This window comes from Bos grunniens, chromosome 3, assembly GCF_055505025.1.
Source record: "Bos grunniens cultivar Pamir isolate PY7600 chromosome 3, Bosgru_T2T1.0, whole genome shotgun sequence".
NCBI lineage: Eukaryota > Metazoa > Chordata > Mammalia > Artiodactyla > Bovidae > Bos > Bos grunniens.
Window position 1 is genome coordinate 56,865,759 of NC_141167.1, and position 9,093 is coordinate 56,874,851.

The following is a 9,093-nucleotide window of genomic DNA, read 5'->3' on the forward strand; positions in this document are numbered from 1 at the left end:
GTGAAATGAATGCAATTGTTTGGTAGTCTGAACACTATTTGGCATTGCCTTTCTTTGGGATGGGAATGAAAACTGATCTTTTCCATTCCTGTGGCCCTGACCACTGCTGAGTTTTCCAAATTTGCTGGCATATTGAGTGCAGCACTTTCACAGCATCATCTTTTAGGATTTGAAATAGCTCAACTGCAATTCCATCGCCTCCACTAGCTCTGTTCATAGTGATTCTTCCTAAGGCCCACTTTACTTTGCATTCCAGGATGTCTGGCTCCAGGTGAGTGATCACACCATTGTGATTATCTGGGTCTTAAGATCTTTTTTGTATAGCTCTTCTGTGTATTCTTGCCACCTCTTCTTAATATCTTTGCTACTGTTAGGTCCATATTGTTTCTGTTCTTTATTGTGCCCATCTTTGCATGAAATGTTCCCTTGGTATCAAAATCTCTAGTCTTTCTCTTTCTATTGTTTTCCTCTATCGCTTTACATGGATCACTTAGAAAGGCTTTCTTGTCTCTTCTTGCTGTTCTTTGGAATTCTGCATTCAGATAAATATATCTTTCCTTTTCTCCTTTGCCTTTTGCTTCTCTTCTTTTTCTCAGCTATTTCCAAGGCCTCCTCAAACAACCATTTTTATTTTTTGCATTTCTTCTTGGAGATGGTTTTGATTACCACCTCCTGTACAATGTTATAAACCTCTGTCCATAGTTCTTCAGGCACTCTATCAGATGTAATCCCTTGATTCTTTTTGTCACTTCCATTGTATAATCATAGGGATTTTATTTAGGTCATAACTGAATTGTCTAGTGGTTTTCCCTACTTTCTTCAATTTAAGTCTGAAGTTTGAAATAAGGAGTTCATGATCTGAGCCACAGTTATCTCCAGGTCTGTTTTTGCTGACTGTATAGAGCTTTGCCTTCTTTTATTGCCAAGAATATAATTAGTCTGAATTCATTATTGACCATCAGGTGATGTCCATGTGTAGAGTCATCTCTTGTGTTGCTGGAAGAGGGTGTTTGCTATGACTAGTGCATTCTCTTGGCAACATTATTTTATCCTTTGCTTTGCTTTATTTTATAATCCAATGCCGAACTTCCTGTTACTCCAGGTATCTCTTGACTTCCTACTTTTCATTCCAGTCCCCTCTGATGAATAGGATATCTTTTTTTGGTGTTAGTTCTAGAAATATTAAATGTAGGTCTGTTAAAATTTTCTTCTAAGATATAGATGCATTTTTTTCATAGTTCTTTCTTATTATGAAAATATAAGCTATTAACTCCTCTCTAGTGTCCTATCAGAAATGTAGTTCTCCCATATATGCATGTGCTAAGTGGCTTCAGTCATGTCTGACTCTTTGTGACCACATGGACCATAGCCTGCCAGGCTCCTCTGTCATGGGATTCTCCAGGCATGAATACTGAAGGTGGTTGCCATGCCCTCCTCCAGGGGATCTTCCTGACTGAGGAATTGAACCCATGACTCTTATGTCTTCTTCATTGGAAGACGTGTTCTTTAATACTAGCACCACCAGGTAAGGCCAAGTGTTCTCATACAACCAATGTATCTAATGTCCTACAACGTCAATATTTCACGTTCATTTTAGATCAATTTCTAAAATTGCTTGAGCCATTGATACAGTTTTTTAGATTTGGGCATTTTGATATACTTTAGTGCTCACTTCAGCAACACTTATGCTACAATTGGAACAATACAGAGAAAATTAGCATTGTCCCTGCACAAAAATAATGTTCAAATTTATGAAGAATTCTGTATTTTCACATAGCAATTGTAAAGCTAGAGCATAATTCTCACTGCTCTTGACCAGGATATCAGCTTAAATAAAAGTCATAATAATATGTAGAAAGCAGTAATTTCAAAAAAGGTACTATTTTATTTAGTGTATTTAATTGCATTAAATTTGTTCTACTAATATACATCCATCTACTTATTCTTTACCTTTATCTTCTATCAATTAAAAAAAAACATGAACTTCTTTAAACTGTCTTTTCTAGATAATTTAACAAACAAAGTACTCTTTTAACATTTTTCACTATGCCACATTTCTTTTGAAGCACATTGCTTTCCTAATATGTGAAATGATAGTTATGTCTACATCAATTTATTGAATGATTTATAAAATAAAATCATTTTAGGAGTTCTAGCAAAGTCATAAATGAACATAGTTTGACCCATTGGCTTTGAGGGGTTTGTAATTCGAAGAATGGAAGAATGTCTCCCAAAACCAGTTCTCTTAATATATCAGCTAGTTTAAAAAGTCTTCCTGGGCCTCAGTTACGGAACTATATACTGTTAATGTTGGCATTCAAAGGAGGAAAGACCTTAAGACTTTCCTTTACACTTGTCTCTCTACTCCTGAAAAAACAGGAGAGAGTATCATCTGAATGATCGTCACCAAGGACAGGATTTAAACGAACACCTAAGATTAACGTCCTTTCTTATTTCTCTCCCTTTGAAGAGCAGGGAGCATTATCTATCCCTTCAAGGTAACAGCTCAATAATGTAAAAAATGAGGAAAAGGACATGATCTTTAATTGTGGCTAAATAAAAAGAGAGTAAATGCATAATAGAAGTTAGGAAATGTAGATTCTTTTCCTATTTCCCATTAAAAGGGAGAAAAAGTAATCTTGAGAGAAGCTATATACTGGTGTTTTGGCCAGTAAAAATAGAAAAGCAGATCTCTTTTAGATACTTGCCATAATCTCTATGTGAAAGATTTAAAAAGAAGAAAATTAAGTAACAGTGTGTTGCTGAAAGTGAACTGGTGGCTCCAGACAGTTAGATTTGACCACCAGGTTGAACTTCAGATATAAGTAGACTTGTTTATTTCATCAAGAAGGAAATGGCTACCTATTCCAATATTCTTGCCTGGGAAATCCCATTGACAGAGGAGCCTGGCGGGCTAGTCATTCAAAAGAGTCGAACAAGACTTAACAACTGAGCACAAGCATAGGTCAATTTCAACCTCCCTTCTCCTTAAACAAAGGCTCATAATCTTTAATAACTTCAAAACCAAAAAACTCTTAGTACCACAGATATTTTCCAGAATTTGTAGAAAATTAATTTGCAGTCAAAACATGATTGGAACTGCTATAAAAATATTTCTTCATATTGTTAAAAACAGGCCACACACCCAAAAGATAGCTGCTTCTGTAAGCCATTTGTCACTACACTGAGACTTAATACAGTTGCAGCTCTCTCAGAAACAGAATCTTAAACTACTCAGACAGGAATTGCCTGATCAACATGAGTTAGATAATCTGTCTGATAGACCTCTGACATCCTGTAAAGGAAAATAACATTGCAAAAAATGTTTTTAAGAAAAGGAAAAGCCTATTTAGGGGGCTAGTATAACTTCCTTGTTTCTGAGCTCTTCTGCCTGTAAAAGCCTTTCACCTTGTGCAGTTCCTCAGATTTCCTCTCTATCTGCTTGATTCGATGCTGTCTAGTTCATGAATCATTTAATAAAGCCAATAAGATCTCTATAACTGACTGTTAATTTTTATTTTTTAACAGTTTGAATACTCATATATTGTGCAGAAATGGTAGTATATTAAATTAAGGGTCCCTGGTCAAACTGTCACATTATTTGCATTATGCTACCTTTGCATTATGGGGCTTCTCTGGTGGTTCAGAAGATAAAGAATCTTCCTGCAGTACAGGAGGCATGGGCTCAATCCCTGGGCTGGGAAGATCCCCTGGAGAAGGGAATTGCTACCCACTCCAGTATTTTTGCCTGGAGAATTCCATGGACAAAGGAACCTGGAGGGCTATAGGAACTCTGGAGTCTCAAAGAGTTGGACACAACTGAGTAACTAACATTTTCACCTTCACATTACACATCTTGTAAAATAAATAGCAACAGTTCTGAAATCTGAAAATTTTTTCTCCCTAAGGGTCTCCTCTGACCTGTGATGTTGACTTGAACTACACTGATGTACTAGGCAAGAACAAAGCAGAGATTAAAACTGGATTTTTCCTCTAAGAGACCTGGTTATGAGTCAACTTAATGTTCATGTTATAGGCATGTGAAGGAAGGAGATACAGAGGGGAAGGAGAGAGGGAGAGAGATTTCTTGAAATACTAACAGCATCAAAACTCCTTTATTACTCATAGTGAAATAGGAAACTGAGTCCTTGTTTGCTAGAACTGAAAATTGAACTTTGTAAACTCACAAACACTCACACAGGCAAAGTTTATTTTAGATCACAGAGATGCAAAATTCTCAGCATAGACACTGAGAAGGGGTGAAGAGCCCCCACAGATGAAATGGGAAACCAAGTCCTTGTTCATAGAGCCTAAAGCTGAACTTTATAAACTTGAAAAATCTTACACAGTTTATTTTAGAAGATAGCGATAACAGAGCTCTCAGCATAGACACTGAGAGAGGGTGAAGAGCCCTCAAAGGTGAGAATAACAACAGTTTATATCTTTGCCAGTATTGATCTGTTCATTTTGGGTTGGTTTGGGGCACCTGTTGTATGTAATTTTTGACCAATCATTTTAAAAAGCCACCATGTCCAGTTTGTCATTTTTATGGCTTTTTTTTTTTTAAATTCCTAGTCCTTGGGGATTTTTTAGGCATTGAGCTGGTAGCCAGTGACTCTTTCTCATGATCTCAGGCTATTGTTTAAAGACCAGGTGTATATTTAAGACTTAATGATCCACCAGGGGTTTTTTCCTTGATAAGTTAGATGGCAATTACTGATTGTTTTATTATGGGTCTGGATGTTTTATGGTCCTCCAGACCAGGGGGGCATTCTTCTGAATGCCTGGAAAGTAAACAACAGGTATAGATTAGTAAAACAAGATGCTTATGTAAAATTAAAGTTGAAGTTGAAAACTAAAATTAAAAGAATCAAGGCCTCAACTTTATACTGACTGCCTAACAATGTCTACCTCAATAGCAATAGCACTGTTTCAACATTTCTCAAATGGTAAAGAATCTGCCTGCAATTCGGGACATCCAGATTTGATCCCTTGGTCATGAACGAGGGAACTGAAACCCACTCCAGTATCCTTGCCTACAGGATTCCATGGACAGAAGAGACTGGTGGGCTACAATCCATGCAGTCTCAATGAGTTGGATACAACTGAATGACTTATACAACACACTTTCTGAAATCTTGTTCCTAACAAGTGAGGTAAAGAGGGGATGACACCTATTCTCATAGAGCTTTAGTTTAGTTAGTTTAGGAATCCAGTCTTTTATAATGGACAGTAAGCCTCCCTAACCTTTGCTCCGCTGCTGCTGCTGCTAAGTCGCTTCAGTCGTGTCCGACTCTGTGCGACCCCACAGATGGCAGCCCACCAGGCTCCCCTGTCCCTGGGATTCTCCAGGCAAGAACACTGGAGTGGGTTGCCATTTCCTTCTCCAGTGCATGAAAGTGAAAAGTGAAAGTGAAATCGCTCAGTCGTGTCCGACCCTCAGTGACCCCATGGACTGCAGCCTACCAGGCTCCTCCATCCATGGGATTTTCCAGGCAAGAGTACTGGAGTGGGGTGCCATCGCCTTCTCCGAACCTTTGCTCTAGTAGGAGACATTTCCTTTGTTACATTGGATAGTACACTAACCATCCCTCCATTTACTTAAAATGTGAGTGTGGGGAAGGAAGAGACAAAAGGGACAGTTTCTATTTTTCAATACAATGTTTGCTATACAAACATCTTTGATAATATAGTCCAGAAAAAGTTGATCAGGACACTTTCTCAAAAGATGTGCAGAAATATGAGATTTGCCGAATTAAAAATGCACAACTTGAGATCTGCAAGTTAAATTATATTTGGAGCAAAATGAAAAACTGCAGCCTGGGAGACAGCACCTCAGATAGCTCTGAGAAATTGCTCCAAAGAAGCAGAGAGAAGGTCAGTATAATGTGACTTTGATGAAGGGGGAATATATGCAAACAAGCACATATTTTTCCAGAAGGTTTCTACTAGTCTTATGAAGCTTTCTGCTAGTCACAAGGAACAGTGACTAGCAGAAACATTCACATGACAGAACAGCCACATGATAACAGAACATTCACCACAAATGACTGTAGTGCTTTTTTAGATATGAGGAGATACAAGAATTGGGTTCATGAAATCAGTTCCTTAAAATATCTAATTATCTGAAGACTTGTCCTGCCAGTTTTTCCCTGAGCATGACAGCCTCACGTCTGCCCTCCACCCTGAACTCCTTTCAGGAGTTGTTGAGATCAGCAGCTGCAATAGCACGATTTAATCCTTGTCAAGGTAGATGGAGAAGGAAATAGCAACCCACTCTAGTGTTCTTGCCTGGAGAATCCCAGGGACGGGGGAGCCTGGTGGGCTGCCGTCTATGGGGTCGCACAGAGTCCGACACGACTGAAGCGACTTAGCAGCAGCAGCAGCAGAGGTAGATGGCGAGTGCATGGCAACTGGCAATTTGTATATGACAGATTTATGAAAATTATCTCCTAACAATCTCTTCATAAGATCACAAAACTAAACATGAAGACTTCATAGAATACTTGTTTTACTTCATAAAATACTTGTTTCTTTAATCAAGTCTTCATGTAAGTTACCCATATTTTCACCACCATTATTATATATGCTGCTGCTGCTAAGTCGTTTCAGTCGTGTCTGACTCTGTGCGACCCCATAGACGTCAGCCCACCAGGCTCCCCCGTCCCTGGGATTCTCCAGGCAAGAACACTGGAGTGGGTTGCCATTTCCTTCTCCAATGCATGAAAGTGAGAAGTGAAAGTGAAGTCGCTCAGTCGTGTCCGACTTTGCGACCCCATGGACTGCAGCCTACCAGCCTCCTCCTTCCATGGGATTTTCCAGGCAAGAATACTGGAGTGGGGTGCCATTGCCTTCTCTGATTATTATATATAATTAAGGATAATAGGGCTTTCCTGATAGCTCAGTTGGTAAAGAATCCTCCTACAATGCAGGAGATCCCAGTTCAATTCCTGGATTGGAAAGATCTTCCAGAGAAGGGATAGGCTAACCACTACAGTATTCCTGGGCTTTCCTTATGGCACAGTTGGTAAAGAATATTATGGGGCTTCCTATGTAGCTCAGAAGGTAAAGCAACTGCCTGCAATATGGGAGACCTGGGTTCAATTCCTGGGTCAGGAAGATCCCCTAGAGAAGGAAATGGCAACCTACTCCAGTATTCTTACCTGGAGAATCCCATGGACAGAGGAGCCTGGCAGGCTACAGTTCATGGGATTCCAAGAGTTGGACAAGACTTAGCACTATCTTTCTTTCTTTCTAAGGCTAATTTGTTTCAATTGTTGTTACCAGGTGGATAAAATTATAAACAATTTAAACCACTCATAGTTATTCAAAGCTGAATATGTTTTATATATAATCTAGTATTCCTTATTAAAAAAAACAGCTAAAAAAATAAATTCAGGACTCAGCTGTCATTCCTAAATGAAAAGTATTACTGTATCATTCATTGGGATTATATTTTATATGGTATGTCCTAAATACAGATCTTGTTTCATTTTTAAATACTTTCTTCCTTTAAAAATGTCCACACTATTTTAACAATTGGCAATTCTTTAATGATACGAGATAAGAATTGACTTTCTGTTGTCTACTGTTTGAAGTGTGAAGAACTATTAAGTTTCTATTTTTTTTTTTAACCTGAAGGCAGTTATAGAAAATTGTTTACTTCAAGGTCAGATTCTGCAAATTGTATCTTTTAAAATTATACTTGCTTTTAAGCCATTTGTATATGTAGCAGTGATTTTTTTATTTATTTATTTTACCTAAAACTAGTAATCAAATAACCCCATTTGGCCTTTAGATACTTTAAAATCAAATCTCCCTGAGGATTTTTTGCTTCATTTACAAATGTAACCTGTTTTAAAATATGATAGATTTCTGTATTTCCCTTTCTTGAAATGGTGTGTCTTAGAGAAAGAAATGCTAATAGGAATAAAGGTGTAGGCTATAGTATTAGGGAAAGCAATTATGAATATATTCATTGACAAGAATATATTTATGTATGCCTTACACACCACATACTCATACAATTTAAGGAAACAAGGATTTTAGAAGCAGAGCAGGCAATTTAGTAAAGACAGAGCTTTCTTTTTTAAATGTGTACTATGTCTACATTTGTATATGGGTCCGTTTTTATTCATGAGTGAATTGTGGTGGCGAAACCAAAATTTATTATGAAAACAGCATGTTGAAGTCACAAAAATAACCATTAGGTAATAATCAATAGCCCATTTCATTTTTTTAATTATTGTACCAGATTAGCCTTTGAAAACAAGAGTAAGAAAAGTAATTTTGTGTTTAATTAATTATTAGTCATTTTTTTAACCTAAAAGTAAATGTAAAACTTGAGAAATGAATGAATTATTATTATGAGTCATCAGAAATTTTATGACCATCATAGAAATAGATTTTCAGTGTTGGTGATATTGACCCCAAGGGGGATAAAATTGGCCTTGGAAGAATGAAAAAGTTTAAATCAGTTTTGTTTTTCTAGAGCTCAAATTTACATATAGACTCATATTCCTTATTATTTATTATCAAAACTATGGTTTTTCCAGTAGTCATATATGGATGTGAGAGTTGGACTGTAAAGAAAGCTGAGTGCTAAAGAATTGATGCTTTTGAACTGTGGTGTTGGAGAAGACTCTTGAGATTCCCTAGGACTGCAAGGAGACCCAACTAGTCAATCTTAAAGGAAATCAGTTGTGAATATTCATCTGAAAGACGATGCTGAAGCTGAATCCCCAATACCTTGGCCATCCGATGCAAAGAACTGATTCACTGGAAAAGACCCTGCTGCTGGAAAAGACTGAAGGCAGAAGGAGAAGGAGAAGACAGAGGATTAAATAGTTGGATGGCATCACCGACTCGATGGACATGAGTTTGAGCAATCTCCTGAAGTTGGTTATGGACAGGGAAGCCTGTCATGATGCATTCATGGGGTCACAAATAGTCAGACATGACTGAGAGACTAAAGTGAACTGAGCATTAATATGGAGAAGGTAATGGCACTCCACCCCTCTATCCTTGCCTGGAAAATCCAATGGACAGAGGAATCTGGCAGGCTACAATACAAGGGGTTGCAAAGAGTCAGAC

The 9,093-nt window shown here is 37.8% G+C and overlaps 1 non-coding gene across 1 annotated transcript; it reads left to right on the forward strand.

Moving 5' to 3' along the window:
* The first annotated feature begins 1,664 nt into the window (after positions 1 to 1,664).
* On the forward strand, positions 1,665 to 1,771 carry LOC147375665 (U6 spliceosomal RNA). Its single transcript, XR_015161786.1, has one exon. It is a non-coding gene; the product is annotated as a U6 spliceosomal RNA (small nuclear RNA).
* The last annotated feature ends 7,322 nt before the right edge of the window (positions 1,772 to 9,093 follow it).